Source organism: Callithrix jacchus, chromosome 8 (assembly GCF_049354715.1).
Source record: "Callithrix jacchus isolate 240 chromosome 8, calJac240_pri, whole genome shotgun sequence".
NCBI classification, from domain to species: Eukaryota; Metazoa; Chordata; class Mammalia; order Primates; family Cebidae; genus Callithrix; species Callithrix jacchus.
Window position 1 is genome coordinate 141460892 of NC_133509.1, and position 15034 is coordinate 141475925.

Consider the following 15034-nt stretch of genomic DNA (forward strand, 5'->3'; position numbering starts at 1 on the left):
CACAGCCGCGCTCTGACAGGAGCTGAGGTGGGATTTCACTTTGTTTTCGGAGACCTTTCAGCTCCCTCTCCTGTTCTCGGAGCTCCGCCTCCAGCTCCTCCATCCTCCTCTTGAGCTGCGCGTTCGTCTGCTCCTCCCTGTTGGTGTCTTGGCCTCTTCCGGGCTCCCCGCTGGCCACCGCCTCCTGCAGCGCCGTGGTCCGCAGGGCGTGGCTCTCCTCAGGGGCTGCAGCCACAGCTTCCGCTCCTGCGCGGTGGCCGCGCTCTGCATCACGGCGATCTCAGCGCGTCCTTCTTAGACTTCCGGTGCGTGTCGGCTGCCGCAGCTGAGAGGCCTTTTCATCGCCGCCCTCGACACTGGATGCCGCAGCCGCAGATGGGGCTTCACGCCCAGATCACTGGGAACCGTGACTCCAGGTCTCGGTTTTCTCCGGGGCCTTGTCTTTGGGCATCTCCGCAGCTTCCTCCAGCTCCTGGAATTTCTCCGCAAACGTTGTCAGCTGCTGCTCAGAGGAAAACCCCAAAGCAAACACCGTGTGGGCTCCGCTGTCGGCCCTGCCCAGACTTCTGTGGCGTTTTGGGGAAGGTCGTATTTGGTGCGATTGTGCTGTTGATGGTCGCCTTGGCTCCGCCCACGCTGACGATCTGACAGCGGTTCCTTGTGACGTCATAGAAGGAGGAAACGGTGACCGCTGAGCTCGCAGGATCCAGTTCTTCCTGATGTTGGGGACGATCTGGAAGCCATGGGCTCGGGTGAGAATGGGCTGTTCTGTCTCCAGCGCCATCAGACCAGGCGTCTCATGCTCTGTCTCCGTCACGTCTGCATCTGCTCCCGGCGTGGAAGATGTGGCAGCTGGTGCTGGGGTCAGCCCGACACCGCCCCATTCCATGGGGCGCACTGGGTGGCCAGGGCTCTGGAAACAATGATTCTAAGAGATAAATTAAGAGTAATTTCCAATAAGGAGACGTCTTCTATGTCATCTGAGAGAAGCAAGAAACATCATGGTTTCCATATAAAAATGCATGGACGGTGTGTTGGCCCTGGGACTGCACCTTCCGCTTCTCCACCATCAGGGAACCCACAGACCAGGCGCCCAGATCTGATCTGTGACACCCACGACCTGGTTAATGCAAAGACACGTGTCGTGGGAGCTCCTCCCTGCAGTGACTACACACAGTGGAGACACTGAGGCGCGTCTGCTGCTGGGACCCGGGACTGACCCCTGATGGGCGGGTTTGGCTCAGGGAGGCATCAGCGGCTTTACTGGACTTAGAGTGGATCACAGGTAATTAGGAGGTTTTATCAGACTCCGCTGATGTGTGTCTTTGTCATCAGTTCTGCACCCACATCCCACAGTTTCCACAGCCCCTCAGCCTCCTGTGACATCTTCTGCCTCCATCAGTGATGCGGTCCTTAGGGGCATCCGAGAATGTTTTATTTTATATTTTCTAGTAATGAACTTTTCCAATCCAGAGGCCTCAGTGGTAGTCAGAGAACCATAAATACAGAGCGGCTCCCAGGAGAATGCTTTCGATGCAGAACCACAGACCCTGAGAGGAAAGCAGCCCTTGGACTCCACCTGCCCCTGCCCCTGGGCTGCTCCTGTCTTCTGGGGGTGCTGAGCGCCCCCTGCAGCCAAGCCGCCTTCTGTGTCCTGCGGGGCGGTCTGGACGTCTCATCACGATGTCTCCTGCACAGTTACCCGCTGCCCTATTCTTGGTTCTCAGGCTGCTCATTTGCATGTACAGCATGAACTGGGTGAGGTCTCTGGAAATGATGAGTCTTCCCCTAACATAGTCGGCTGCCTATTGATGACTTTTCCCACCCCAGGTAACTGCGACCCACTCCAGCCCCTTCCCTGAGGCCTGGCAAACCCAGTGACTCTCATAGCTACAGGTGAATAAAGAGGCTGCACAGGAGAGCCTCGGGGGTCCCTCTAAGCTGTACCAAGTCTCCCTGAAGCTCTGTAAGCTGCATTTCACGCTAGAGGCATTCTGGTTCAAAACTCTCACATAGCCACTATTTCTTTCACGAACATCCACTTGGATTCCCAGGATGTGCTGGAACTCAAGGTCCAAGGTCACCTTTGGGGGCCGTGGTCTACTGCGAGGTCGTGGCACCTGCTCTGTCTCCAGGAACCTGCAGCTGTGGGGAAGGATCAGGACAGTGGCTTCTTAATTTTGCTCAGCAGATTTGATTCACATAAATGCAAGTGGAGAGCTGGACATATTTAATTATGTGCAGGCACCTGATAATATGAAAGAATACAAAAGTACACATATAAGGATTGATGAAAACAAAAGTTAACAATTTAAATCTTTAAAAATTACATTAAAAACAATGGCATTTGGATTTAATTTTCTTTGCAAAATTAATGGCAAATATTGTAAAATTACTATTTTTCAATCATATAGGAAAATATTCCTAACCAGCCTATAAACTGCCAACCACTGTGTGTGTGTGTGTGTCTGTGTGTGTGTGTGACATGCAGAGAGAGAGAGAGAATACAGACAGGAGAAACACAAAAAAGGAGGCACATCTGACATAAAGTATTATTATTTATAAGGTCCTTGAATAAGGTGGGAGATGCCATCTTTAAGGGTCACATAAGGTGGAATCAACAAATTGCTACACTAAGTATGATTATACATCTATCTAAATTCCATTTTCTAGTTGTACTATGCATATTACAACTCAGCATAGCCATAGTGTAGATTATCAAGAGGTGAAATGTGAGGATGACAGGAAACCCATTCTCCAGCTTGGGCCCCGTCTTCATGGAGCCCGAGTGCCCTTGGTGGTCCTGGGCCCCTCTCCAGGGAAGTTTGTATCTGGGGTCACACTGATGTCTTCTATGTGTTTCCCTCACAGTAATACAGGCTGTGGCATTGTTGGTCACAGAACTCAGTGGCAAGAACATTTGGTTTTTGGACGTGGATCTGGAGATGGTGACTGAGCTCTTGAGGAGGGGGTTAGAACATGTGCTCCCTTGTGACCTATGCCCCGATTCACTCCCTTTCCTGAGGACTGGCAGATCCAGCTCCAGCAGGAAGTGCTGGTTGTGATGGAGAATCCAGAGACAGCACAGGTGAGGGAGGGGCCTGGGAGGCTGCACCAGGCCAGTAAATGACCATGACCCACAGTGGTCAGTGTGCATGAGTTCTGGACAATGCAGTGAAGTTCCTACATACACACGTTTTGGTAAGAATGAAGAATTTACTGTTGTTCAACTTCTGCAATTTCTAGACAATTCAGTAGATTCGGAGAAAAAATTCAGGCACATATATGGTAAACCTGCAATTAAGTTTTTAAAAACTCCTTTCAGAGGAATGAACATTGAACTATTTCCTTTTAGTATAAAGAGGGTGATTTTCAGAATAGAAGTGAAGCATGATACCCTAATAGCGTGTTAACTCTGAAATCACAGGTAATTTTCAGCAGAAATCAGAGGCAGTGGAGATCACCCCTCCTGAAGGAGAAAACCCCTGAGTCTATAAACCTGACTTGGTGGTCTCTGCAGGCTCTGAGTGTGTAGGACCAGCCCCTACCCCAGACTCAGGGATAGTGAAAGACTGATGTTTCTGTGGGGACGTGAGGCTCAGTGTGTGGATACATGGACAGAAACCAAAGAACATGAGAAACATGTGGACTCACTGTAGATGCAACAATTCCTCATGAGAAAGGCGACTCTACGGTTGGATCCTGCACAGAATTAAGGAAGAACCCATTTGGGTAATTGTAGAGATTGTCATTATTTGCCGACTGTGTGCCTGCTTCTCTACGTCCCCTGAGAGAAGCAAGTAAATTCGTGGTTTCTAGATAAAAATCCATAAACAGGGTCAACAGATCAAGACCATCCTGGTCAACAAGGCGAAACCCCGTCTCTACTAAAAATACAAAAATTTAGCTGGGCATGGTGGTGCGTGCCTGTAATCCCAGCTACTCAGGAGGCTAAGGCAGGAGAATTGCATGAACCCAGGAGGCGGAGTTTGAGGTGAGCCGAGATCGCACCACTGCACTCCAGCCTGGGTAACAAGAGCAAAACTCCGTCTTCAAAAAAGAAAAAAATCCATAAACGGAGTCCTGTCCCTGAGAATGCTCCTCCCATTCCTCCAACATTAGGAGCCCATAACCCGGCGCCAGCTGCTGCTCTCTGACGTCCATCACCTGGCTTGACACAACCACACCAGTCCTGGGAGCTCCTTGCAGACAGTGACTGAGCACAGTGGGGATGAAAGGCGCGGTGGCTGCGGGGCACACGGCCGATCCCTGATGGGCAACTATAGCTCAGGGAGCCTGCTGGACATGCTGGACTTAGTGTGGACCTTGTGGTAGTTAGGGAGCCCCATCGAACTCCCCATTTTCCCTTCACTGCTTCTGAAACTCAAATCCTGGGCGGACAGTGTCCACAGCCTCACCCGGCCTCCTGCACACTTTTCTTTCTCCCTCAGTGCACCTGCCTTGGGGCATTTGGTCATGGCTGCTCCTATAGTTATAAACTTCGCAAACGTAGAAGCCGCAGTAGCAGGGACATAACTGTAAATACACAGACCCTCCCAGGGAATGTTAGATGCAGAGGAAGCCACAGGCCTTGAAGGAGAGCAGCCCTTGACCTGCACCTGCACCTGCCCTGGGCTGCCCCGTCCTCTGTGTATCCCGATCGCCCTCTGCTGGTTCCAGGCACCCCTGAAGGAGGTTTGTGTCCAGGCTCACACTGACTTCCCCTCACTGTGTCCCACACAGTAATACACGGCTGTGTCCTCGACTCTCAGGCTGTTCATCTGCAGATACAGCGAGTTCTTGGCGTTGTCTCTGGAGATGGTGAATCGGCCCTTCATGGAGTCTGCATAGTTTGTGCTACCACCATCATAACTAATGGCTGAGACCCACTCCAGCCCCTTCCCTGGAGCCTGGCGAAACCAGTTCATGCCATAGTCACCGAACGTGAATCCAGAAGCTGCACAGGAGAGTCTCAGGGACCCCCCGGGCTGAACCAAATCTCTCCCAGATTCCACCAGCTGCACCTCACACTGGACACCTGCAACATAGACATCCTGGTCAGAAACTGCCACTCAGATTCAGTTTCTCTCTCTCATATTCACATACATTCAACTCATTTTTCATGAATCACCTTCTAAAATAGCAATGAGGAAAATCCAGCAAAGCCCAAACTCCATGGTGAGTCTCCTTTTTCACCCCTGAAAACTCAGTGGAAACACCTGTGAATCCTGGGCCTGGGGCTCCTCTCCCAGAGCTGCAGGGTCAGGGCTGGGCTGCTTTTCATCAGCAGAGTGAGGGCCCTATTTGCATGTCTCCTGCTATATAGCAAGTTCTGGGGTGGGACGCCTGAGGAGAGGGCAGGGCCCAGAGCAGGTGAGAGTGTCCTGAGGGAGTTTGAAGTTATTAATAAAATTTTGGCAAATGTAGTTTCTTATTAAAACTTTGTTCTGTGATACACCCTTTAAACCTATAACTGCATTTGTATTTTTAATTTAAATATAGTTTTATTGCGGTGCAATGGACCTATGAAAACTGCATATATTAAACCTAGGTAGCACCAATTATCTTATCATGCTGTGTAGTAGCAATGTAATTCCAATGTTAAGATGTAAAATTACCGGCAGAAGCACAGATGGCGGGTACAGTGTTACCGGAGCTCACATGTGGTCAGGGTGAGCCCAGGTATCTGTGCCTGTGCTTCTCTCCACTGGGCCCGATGGCTCCCTTAGCCAAACTCTACATATGGTGGGTCACCCCTAGTGACATTTTCATAACTTTCTTCCTGTAATCAAAGTGTGGTGTGATGTGTGTGCACTATTGTGTTTACAAAATGAATGTAAGGAGAAGCACGTTTTATGCAGGTGTATTTTCATACATGTCAGACTTTCTTCATGTTAATGTCTGTTTTTCCATCACGCCATACTGAACAAATTATCCATTTATTTGTGACACTCTTCTTGAGACATTGTTGCTGTACGTAAATATTGCATAAAGTGTGCTGTTTAGTAAGTACACAAGCCGAGCTCTGTGGCACAAACCTGTAGTTTCAGCTACTTAGATGGCAGATGCAGGAGGATGGTTGGGATCAGAAGTTGGAGGCTCCACTGAACTATGATCCCACCACTGCAGCTCAGCCTGGGTCGGAGAGTGAGACCACATGTCTAAGGAGAAAAACAAACAAAATGGAACGTAATTCCACTGGTTCTCACCTGTGCATCCACAAGAACCATCCACTTAAAAGTTACCTGTGCTCCTTTGCAATTCCTCCTACCCAATTCTTCCCTCACCATATTTTGAATCAATATTTCATATGTATTATTTTAGTTTTGATTTTCAAAAATTTATTATACAGAAATTATATAGTATGTGTTTTATCTGTGTGGCTTCTCACTCATCTTGTGATACAACAATGTTGACCCTCAACAGTGTGTCTATTCTAAAGATGGATGTTATTGGAGCAAACTGGCATGTCATTACTGTTTATCTGTGTATCTTCTCGATATTTGTATGATTTCCAGCTTCTGAGTATTACACGTAAATGTGCTACTCGGCTTGGAGATGTAGGCATCCTATAAAAATATGTTATTATTCTTACAACATCTACCAAATTTAGTCATCTGCAAATTAGCCCATTTTCTTAAATAGAGCAGATTTTTGATGTTATAGGACAAACAAGATGTCTGAAATCTGAAGAAAGCTAAGGACTTGGAGGGAAACAAAACAGGAGCAGAGTATAATATCTGGGGCAGAGGCTGTGAAATGTCATTTAAGTTAATACAAGATTAAAGTAGACATGTTCATTGGGTGGTCTAAATTTGAGTGTGATTGATGAATTATTGTTTGAATTCTCAGACTATATACAGTTGAGGAATTCCTCCTGCTATTGAAGTCTTTTTCCTCAGTCCTGGGGAAAGATCACAAAATGGGACAGTTCTGTCTGGAAAAACAAAACAGCAGCTACAGCTGAAATGGGAGAGAGCAAGAAGAACTAGGAGGGGAGAGAGGAATACACCAAGGCTGTTTCCAGACCCACCTCCCGGCTTCCCTGAGGAATAACAGCTTTATTCTAAAGGAAAAGGTAGCAAAGAGGAAACTGAAGAAATCAGTGGGAAGACATAGTGGCTGCTGAAGGAACATCTGGGGAACAGTGAAGAGACTCTCTTCCCGGGAATGGGAGTAAGATGTATGGATCAGGATCTCTCCTGCAGCGGAAACAGGGACACCGGAAAGGCACACCCTGACTCAGAACTGTGATGCCTGCCGGGGTTTGGCTCCCCCAGAAGGACAGAGAATGTCGTATTCAGTCAACCCTTCCTGTCAGGCTGACAATTGCCAGGTCCATGTGGCTCTAGGATGACCTGGGGGAGCTGAAAGATATAGAATCTCTCAGGGTAGCACAAGGATAAGGCCCAAAGGCAAGCAGGAAACAAAACCAAGGTGTCCCTGTGGGAATCTGAGTGTCCGATGGCTGCGGCAGAAATGCACTTTAATTCTGGCAGCCCCTGCAAGAATGAGTTTCAAGTCACCGAGTCTCGTTGATTAGATTCATGCGATTGCCCACAAGAAAGGCCTAGGAAAGGTAGAGTATAATCATCTACAAAAATCAAAATGTCATAAAATGAAATAATTATTCAATGCAAGAATTCCAATACAGATATTTGTGTTAACCACAATTTTGTAGTAACCTGGATAAGAACTTGGCAACATTTATACCTCCTAACACCACCACATTCGGCTTAGAATTGCAACACAGGCATTGTGGGAGAAACAAAAACTCAGTTTACAGCAGCACATTTTATCAATCAATAATTTTTATTTACTGTATTTTCTTAGAATAATTTGCATTGATTTTTAGTGATTGAGATTTTTATTTTTTTAACCAGATGTGATTGTTTCGATGAGAAAGGTTGGGTCCTCATGCCAGCACTCTGGTAATCAGATAACTCTATTCATATTTGTGTTTGAAGCTTCTCCACATTCTGAATGTATCTCTCTTAAGCCGATTGCCATGGTGGAATTAATCTGTCCTCCCTCTTTGGTGTTATCACGTGGTTATAAATACACTTCTCCAGGTTTAAGGTAGTGAATCCACCTGTCCTTTACTTGGCTTTATTATGGTACCTTCCTGTGTATTTTATGCCTTTTAGGCAAATGTTTTGTATATTTTTTGATAGGTTCAGATTTTGAGGAGAGCTCCTTCTAGTAGGGTTTGTCCTCAGGCCCAACCTGCCCTGTCTCCCACTCACCAATCTGCACTCTGTGAAGCCTGGGTCTCCTCCTGCCATCTGTGGGGCTCTCTCTGAACAGGGTTCTGCCACCCACCGCATTCTCTGGTCTTGACACATCTGGGCCTCTCTGGGTTTCCAGCTCCCTTTCCTCACCTCCAAATCTACCTGGTTCTACTCAAACCCTGCGGCCTGGAGACTCCCTCATGGAAGTGTCTGAGTGTGCATTCATCAAAGGGCTCCTTTCAATCATTTTCCCTCTCACTGGGCACTGCCTTTGTTGCCTGATGTCACCTTAAAATGTGTTTAAGAAATTTCACTGTGAAAGAAGCAAACAAACCCATCCAAAAGTGGGCAAAGGATATAAACAAACACTTTTCAAAAGAAGACGTGTATGAAGCTAACAAACATGAAAAAATGATCATCATCACTGGCCATTAGAAAAATGTAAATCAAAAGCACATTGAGATACCACCTCACGCCAGTTAAAATGGCATCATTAAAAAATCTGGAGAAAACAGATGCTGGAGAGGGTGTCGAGAAATAGGAGCACTTTTACACTGCTGGTGGGAGTGTAAATTAGTTCAACCATTGTGGAAGACAGTGTGGCGATTCCTCAAGGACCTAGAAATAGGAATTCCATTTGACCCAGCAATCCCATCACTGGGTATATATCCAGAGGACTATAAATCGATCTACTATAAGGACACATGCACACGAATGTTCACTGCAGCACTGTTTACAATAGCAAAGACCTGAAACCAACCCAAATGCCCATCGAAATTAGACTGGACTGGAAAAATGTGGCACATATACACCATGGAATACTATGCAGCCATAACAAATAATGAGTTCTTGTTCTTTATAGAGACATGGATGAAACTAGAAACCATCATTCTCAGCAAACTGACAAGAGAACATAAAATCAAACACCACATGTTCTCACTCATGGGGGTGTTGAACAATGAGAATGTGGACACAGAGAGGGGAGCATCACACACTGTGGTCTCTTCTGGGAGGCTAGGGGAGGGATAGTGGGAGGGATAACATGGGGAGAAATGTCAGGTATAGCTGATGGGGGGATGGAGGCAGCAAACCACCTTACCATTAATGTACCTATGCAACAATCCTGCATGATCTGCACATGTATCCTAGAATCTAAAGTACAATAAAAAATTTTCACTGTGGTTTCCAGCTATTTCCGGTGGAAAGATACATCTGGTCTCAGTTGTTACACCTTGTATGAAGGTGACCATCTTCAACACAGATACTCAAACTAATGTTATGAGGTCTACTGAGCTTTATCTTGCAATATTTACATATAGATATCCAGCAGACACTTTTGTAGAAATCATACAGCTTATATATATTATACATACATTATATATAACATATAGTATATAGATAGCATTTGGCAAAACGGCCACATGGTTAGGGTTACACACGGAGGCTCTGCCCCATGAGGGTCCCTGCTTTGGCTGGTTAGGGTTAGTGTTTCCATCCTCAAAGACACTGGCACCGTTGATGTTTATGGCCTGCCACACCCTCTGTCTGTCCCTCAGTGTCCAGAATGGTGAAGCAGCTCCACAAAGGAGGGAAGATCTCAAATTTTCCTATGGAGGAGACAGAAAAATATACATGGTCTTTGGTAAAATTAGCTACAGACCAATATTCCTAATATACATAAATAAACCACCTGCCCGATAATAATCGATCATCTTCCACAAGACTTTAAAATAATCGCACACCATTACCAATTCACATTTACTTTTGAGATGCAGCAATAATTCAACGTCCTCAAGTCAATAAATTTGCTATGCCAAATTACGAGAAGAAAAAATTCCATTAACCTCTCACCAGACCCCACAAATTACATTTCCAAATGCAGAGTTTTATGATAAAAACTCTATACAAAGTAGTCATACAAGAAAATAACCTGTAAATAATAAAAGTCATTATGAAAAACCATAGCTATTAACCTACTTACTGGTGAAAGATTAAAATATTTTGTTCCAATATTCATAACAAGGCAACAGTAAACTTGGAGACATCTTACTTCTAAATTTCAAAATTAGTGACATAATTGAGTAATAAAAACAAGATGTTATTGGCATAAATATATGTAGAGAGGTCAGAAAGAAGCTGATATATTAATGGCAAATTAATTTCCAAGGTGAAAACCAAGTATATACAATGGTTAAGTCACAGTCTCTCCCAAAGAGGGTATTAGAAAACCTGAATTTACACATGAAAAGAATTAAGAATTTTGGGTTAGAATTCATAAAAAAATTAATTCTAAATGAGTTAACGTGTTACATGTATGGCCTGTTATTGTAAAATTTTCTGTCCAGACAAAATAAAAATAAAAATGATTTTCTAGATTTTACCTTAAAAGCACAGACAACAAAAGCAAAATTGAACAACTGGGACAACATCAGAATAGATCCTACAAAGCAGGGAAAACATTCCAACCTACAGAAGGGAGAATATAGTTGTAAACCATGCGTCTGAAAAAGTGTGAACATCCTTATACATATACATTTTAAAACTCGAAGGAAAAATGAACATAGCCTAATTGTAAGGTGTTCAGTTTTACACCTCACAAAACTGTAAGAACACAGATCTCATGTTAAAGCTCCTCTCCCTGGGCAGGTGTACATTTGAGGGTACATTTGGCTAGGCTAGACTTTGTAGTTAGTCAATCCAACACTACCCTAGGTGGCGCTGTAAATACATTTAATAAATGTTATTGAAAGTGTCATCAGATGACTCTAGGTTAGGAAGATTGTCACTGATAACCTGCGTGGGCCTGATTCCATCAGAGCAGAACTGGAGTAGGTGACATTCCATGGTGATGGTCACTTCAGCTCTCTCTGCGACGTCCAGCCTGTACTTACTGATGACTTGTCTCATGGACATTGTACTTCCCTTGCCATCTCCTCACGCTGTCATCCTCTACGTCTCACAGAAAAGTGTTATGTCCATCAGTAGTTTGCCAAACCTGAAAAGCAGACAGAAAAAAAAAACAAAAAAATAATATTTATTTGAGGATGGCCTCACAATGGGAACATGCATGGTGCACTCAGGGAAAGGAAGACCAGGGCTTTGAAGGAAAAATGAGGAGAGTTACATCAGCAGCCTTGAGACAATTATCCTGGGCTAGAAGAACGAACAACAAGGGTGACGTCAGTGTGAGGTTGGACAGGCAGTTGCTGGGCAGATATATTTGGAGAAGAAAGTACTTTATAGCTGTCGTGGCCTTTGTGCTGGGTTTTGGTTTTGCAGTCTATTTACAGAAGTCCTTGTTATCAGGGATGAGGGTGAGAACCCTCCCTCATGGCCTTCTCCAGCTTCATTCACTGGTGGCTCCATTTTAATTCTGACAACATTGACACCCACTTCATGACGCTACTGCTGAAGAAGGTGACTGAGTGACAGTTTGCCCAGCACAGGATCAATTCCACATCCACATCTCATGTTGACCGAGCAAGCTTATCCCCTGCAGTTCCCACCGGCCATGTGGACTCGCAGATGAGTCTAAACACAACTCAGTGTAGGGTCCTGAGCAATGAGGGTGATGAAAGTGTTGTCAGGCTTCCAAATGTGGCTGCAGGAGCCACAGCCAGAGACTCACCTGAGCTCCAGAAAATAGAGCATGAGCCCTGGAATTTAGACCATAGAAAGCACATTTTACTTTGCAGGGAGCAGGAAAAGCCAATGATAAAGGAAGAACAACAACTAAAAAGAAAGAGGAAAAACAGACGGCAGGGAAAAGCATCGCCAGATCAGTGCTGATTGTGATTTGCATACTTTGCTGTCAGAAGGTTTGGAGGTGAAACCTGTGAGGTTCTACATGACGCTGACCCTGGCCCAGCCTCTCTCCTGGCTGTAGTCAGAATCCCTAAAGACTGTTCTAGTCAGAGAATCTTTCTGAAGTTTCTGTCCTGACTCTGATTGGAGAAGACTCCCCAGGAAGCCCTGAGGTACCTCAGGACGCTGATCGTGCTGACTCTGGTGGAGGACTTTCCATCTCTGAAAACGTCAATCTGCATTTTGTGCATCTGAGAACAGCTTCTCATATTAAAATAATAATTTAAAAATATGCAGAGATGACACTGGTAAGCACAGAATTCTGAACTTAGAGAAGTTCACTGAAGAAACTGTAAAAAGACAATCCCACATCCTGACAGAAAATCAGCCTCCATCTGCACCTGCCTCTGGGGTTGACTCTGATCAGTGGCTCCTGAGCGCCCCCTGCAGCTCATTTCCCACCAGCGTTCCTGCAGGATGTTTGTGTCTGGGCTCACACTGACCTCCCCTCACTGTGTCTCTCGCACAGTAATACACGGCCGTGTCCTTGGCTCTCAGGCAGTTCATCTACAGATACAGCGAGTTCTTGGCGTTCTCTCTGGAGATGGTGAATCGGCCCTTCACGGAGTCTGCGTAGTATATGCTACCCCCATCATATCTAATGGCTGAGACCCACTCCAGCCCCTTCCCCGGAGCCTGGCGGACCCAGTGCATGCCATAGCTACTGAAGGTGAATCCAGAGGCTGCACAGGAGAGTCTCAGGGACCCCCCCGGGCTGAACCAAGTCTCCCCCAGACTCCAGCAGCTGCACCTCACACTGGACACCTGCAAACACAGAGACATCCTGGTCAGAAACTGCCACACACATCCACTGTTTGTCCCACTTATGTCCACACACACTCAGTCTCTCTATTTCTCCATGAATCACCTTTTAAAGCAGCAACAAGGAAAACCCAGCTCAGCCCAAACTCCATGGTGGGTCCTCTGTGCTCAGTGCTGATCACTGAATAGAAACACCTGGGATTCCAAAGGCTGGGGCTCCTCTCCCAGAGCTGCAGGGTCAGGGCCTGGCTGGTTTTCATCAGGAGAGGGAGGGCCTTATTTGCATATCTGCTACTATATAGCAAGCTTTGGGGCTGGACGTCTGAGGAGCGGGCGGTGCCCAGAGCAGATGAGACTGTTCTGGGGGACTTAGATGACAATGATTGTATTTGGGAAAACGTGCTGTCTTATTGTGAAATTGTTCTGATAAACACTTAACAACTATCACATTTTTAATTATGTTTACCTATGTGTACAAATGGTGTTATTTAGAAGTCAGTGGTTTCTTCATTTACAGATGTAAAAGTGAACACACACATGGAGGGGCTCCGTGGTGTGTCTAAGGGCTCATATCTGCCATGAGTGAGTCCCAGTGTCTGGGACCATGCTCCTCACAGCTGGCCTCGATTGTTCTTAACTCTCTGATGGAACAAAATGGGCCTAGTGTGGTTTGGAGAATTCACTTCCTGCCATGAGAACCTGTGTGTTTTTGCTGCATATCTCTAAAAATACAGAGAAAACTAGGCTTCAGACAGATCAGTTTTTAGGTATATGTGACATTTAACATGTTTACTCATTACTTCCTGTCATCCCCTTTTTTTATAAAATTTCAGTTGTTTATTTGTAATAAATTTCTTGAGTTTTGACAGATAATAAAATTCACATTTTAACTTGTACAATAGTAAACTTTAAAAAAAAAACTGTTTTCAAGAAGGTGCTGAATCAATTCCCCTCCGCATTCCTCTTGTTCTATTATAGATTTATGTATAGTTTTTTCTCCATCTCTTCTCCCATTTCTTTGCCAAATTACTGATGTTTTCATATTTCTGTAGAGTAGTTTTTATTTTCTAAAATGCATGAGAATGAAATAATGTACTATGTACTATTATCTGCTTGACTTATTTTTCTCAACAGAAATACTGAGAATTAAAACTTCTTGTTGTGTATTTAATGGGTAGCATTTCAGCAAACAAATGTAGTGTAATTTGATTTTTCTATTAAGCTGCTAATAGATATTTGAATATTTTATTACGTTGTGTCTTATTAATAAATCTGCTACTCAGCTTGGTAATGTATATAGATTATAAATTATATGTGAATTATAGAAATATGTTTTTTTAACAACAACAACAATAACAGATAAGAGAATGTGCTATTTGGCAAATTTTCTTTACTATTTTAGATATTTGAAGCTATGAGCTAGAAAACAAATCTGTAAATGAAAGAGTATCTGAGACTAATCTGAATAGATTTAGGACGTTCATTTTTCCAGGATGAAGGACATGCCAGTGACAGCCTCAGGGAGCCCTGATGATATGGCCCATGGTGGCCGGCCCAGCTTGGTTTATACAATTTAGGGAGACATGAGACATTAACCCATGTATGTAAGACGTACATTGGTTTGGTTTAGAAGCAGGACAACTTGAAGTGGGGAGAGAGCTTCCAGGTCATAGGTAGGTAGGAGGCAAACGGTTACAGTCTTTTGAGTTTCTGATTAGCCTTTAACTGAATGCACAATTTACAGGAATAGTAACGTAGGCATTAGCCTGGCTGAGGGAGACAGTAGAGCAAAGGTAGCAGTGAGATACGCATTTGACTTAGGTGAAAAAGAGGTGACTGTCCTTGGTCCATAAGGGTTTTCCTTGTGGTCAAATTTGAAGGAGGCCTGCAGGTTTTAAAGATCTTAGTAGCTGTCATTTTAGGGAAAGCATGGGAGGTGGATTTGCCTCAAACTGCTTTCAGCTTGATTTTTCCCTGCGGCTTAGTGATCTTGGGGTCCCAAAGGTTTATTTTCCTTTCATGAACATGGAAATCTTGTGAAAACGAGTCCTTGTAGAGAGAAACAAAGGCGATGTGTCAGCTAAACTGAGGCGTATGAAATATCACCTGCTACAAGAGAAAACTGCCAACGTGCAATGGAGGCTTAAATTCCAAAGAGGTGAACGTGCTGTCGTGTG

The 15034-nt window shown here is 44.9% G+C and overlaps 1 pseudogene; it reads right to left on the reverse strand.

Annotated features, from left to right (window-relative positions):
- Positions 1-269: 269 nt before the first annotated feature.
- Positions 270-889, reverse strand: LOC128931011 (homer protein homolog 2 pseudogene; annotated as a pseudogene).
- Positions 890-15034: the final 14145 nt, after the last annotated feature.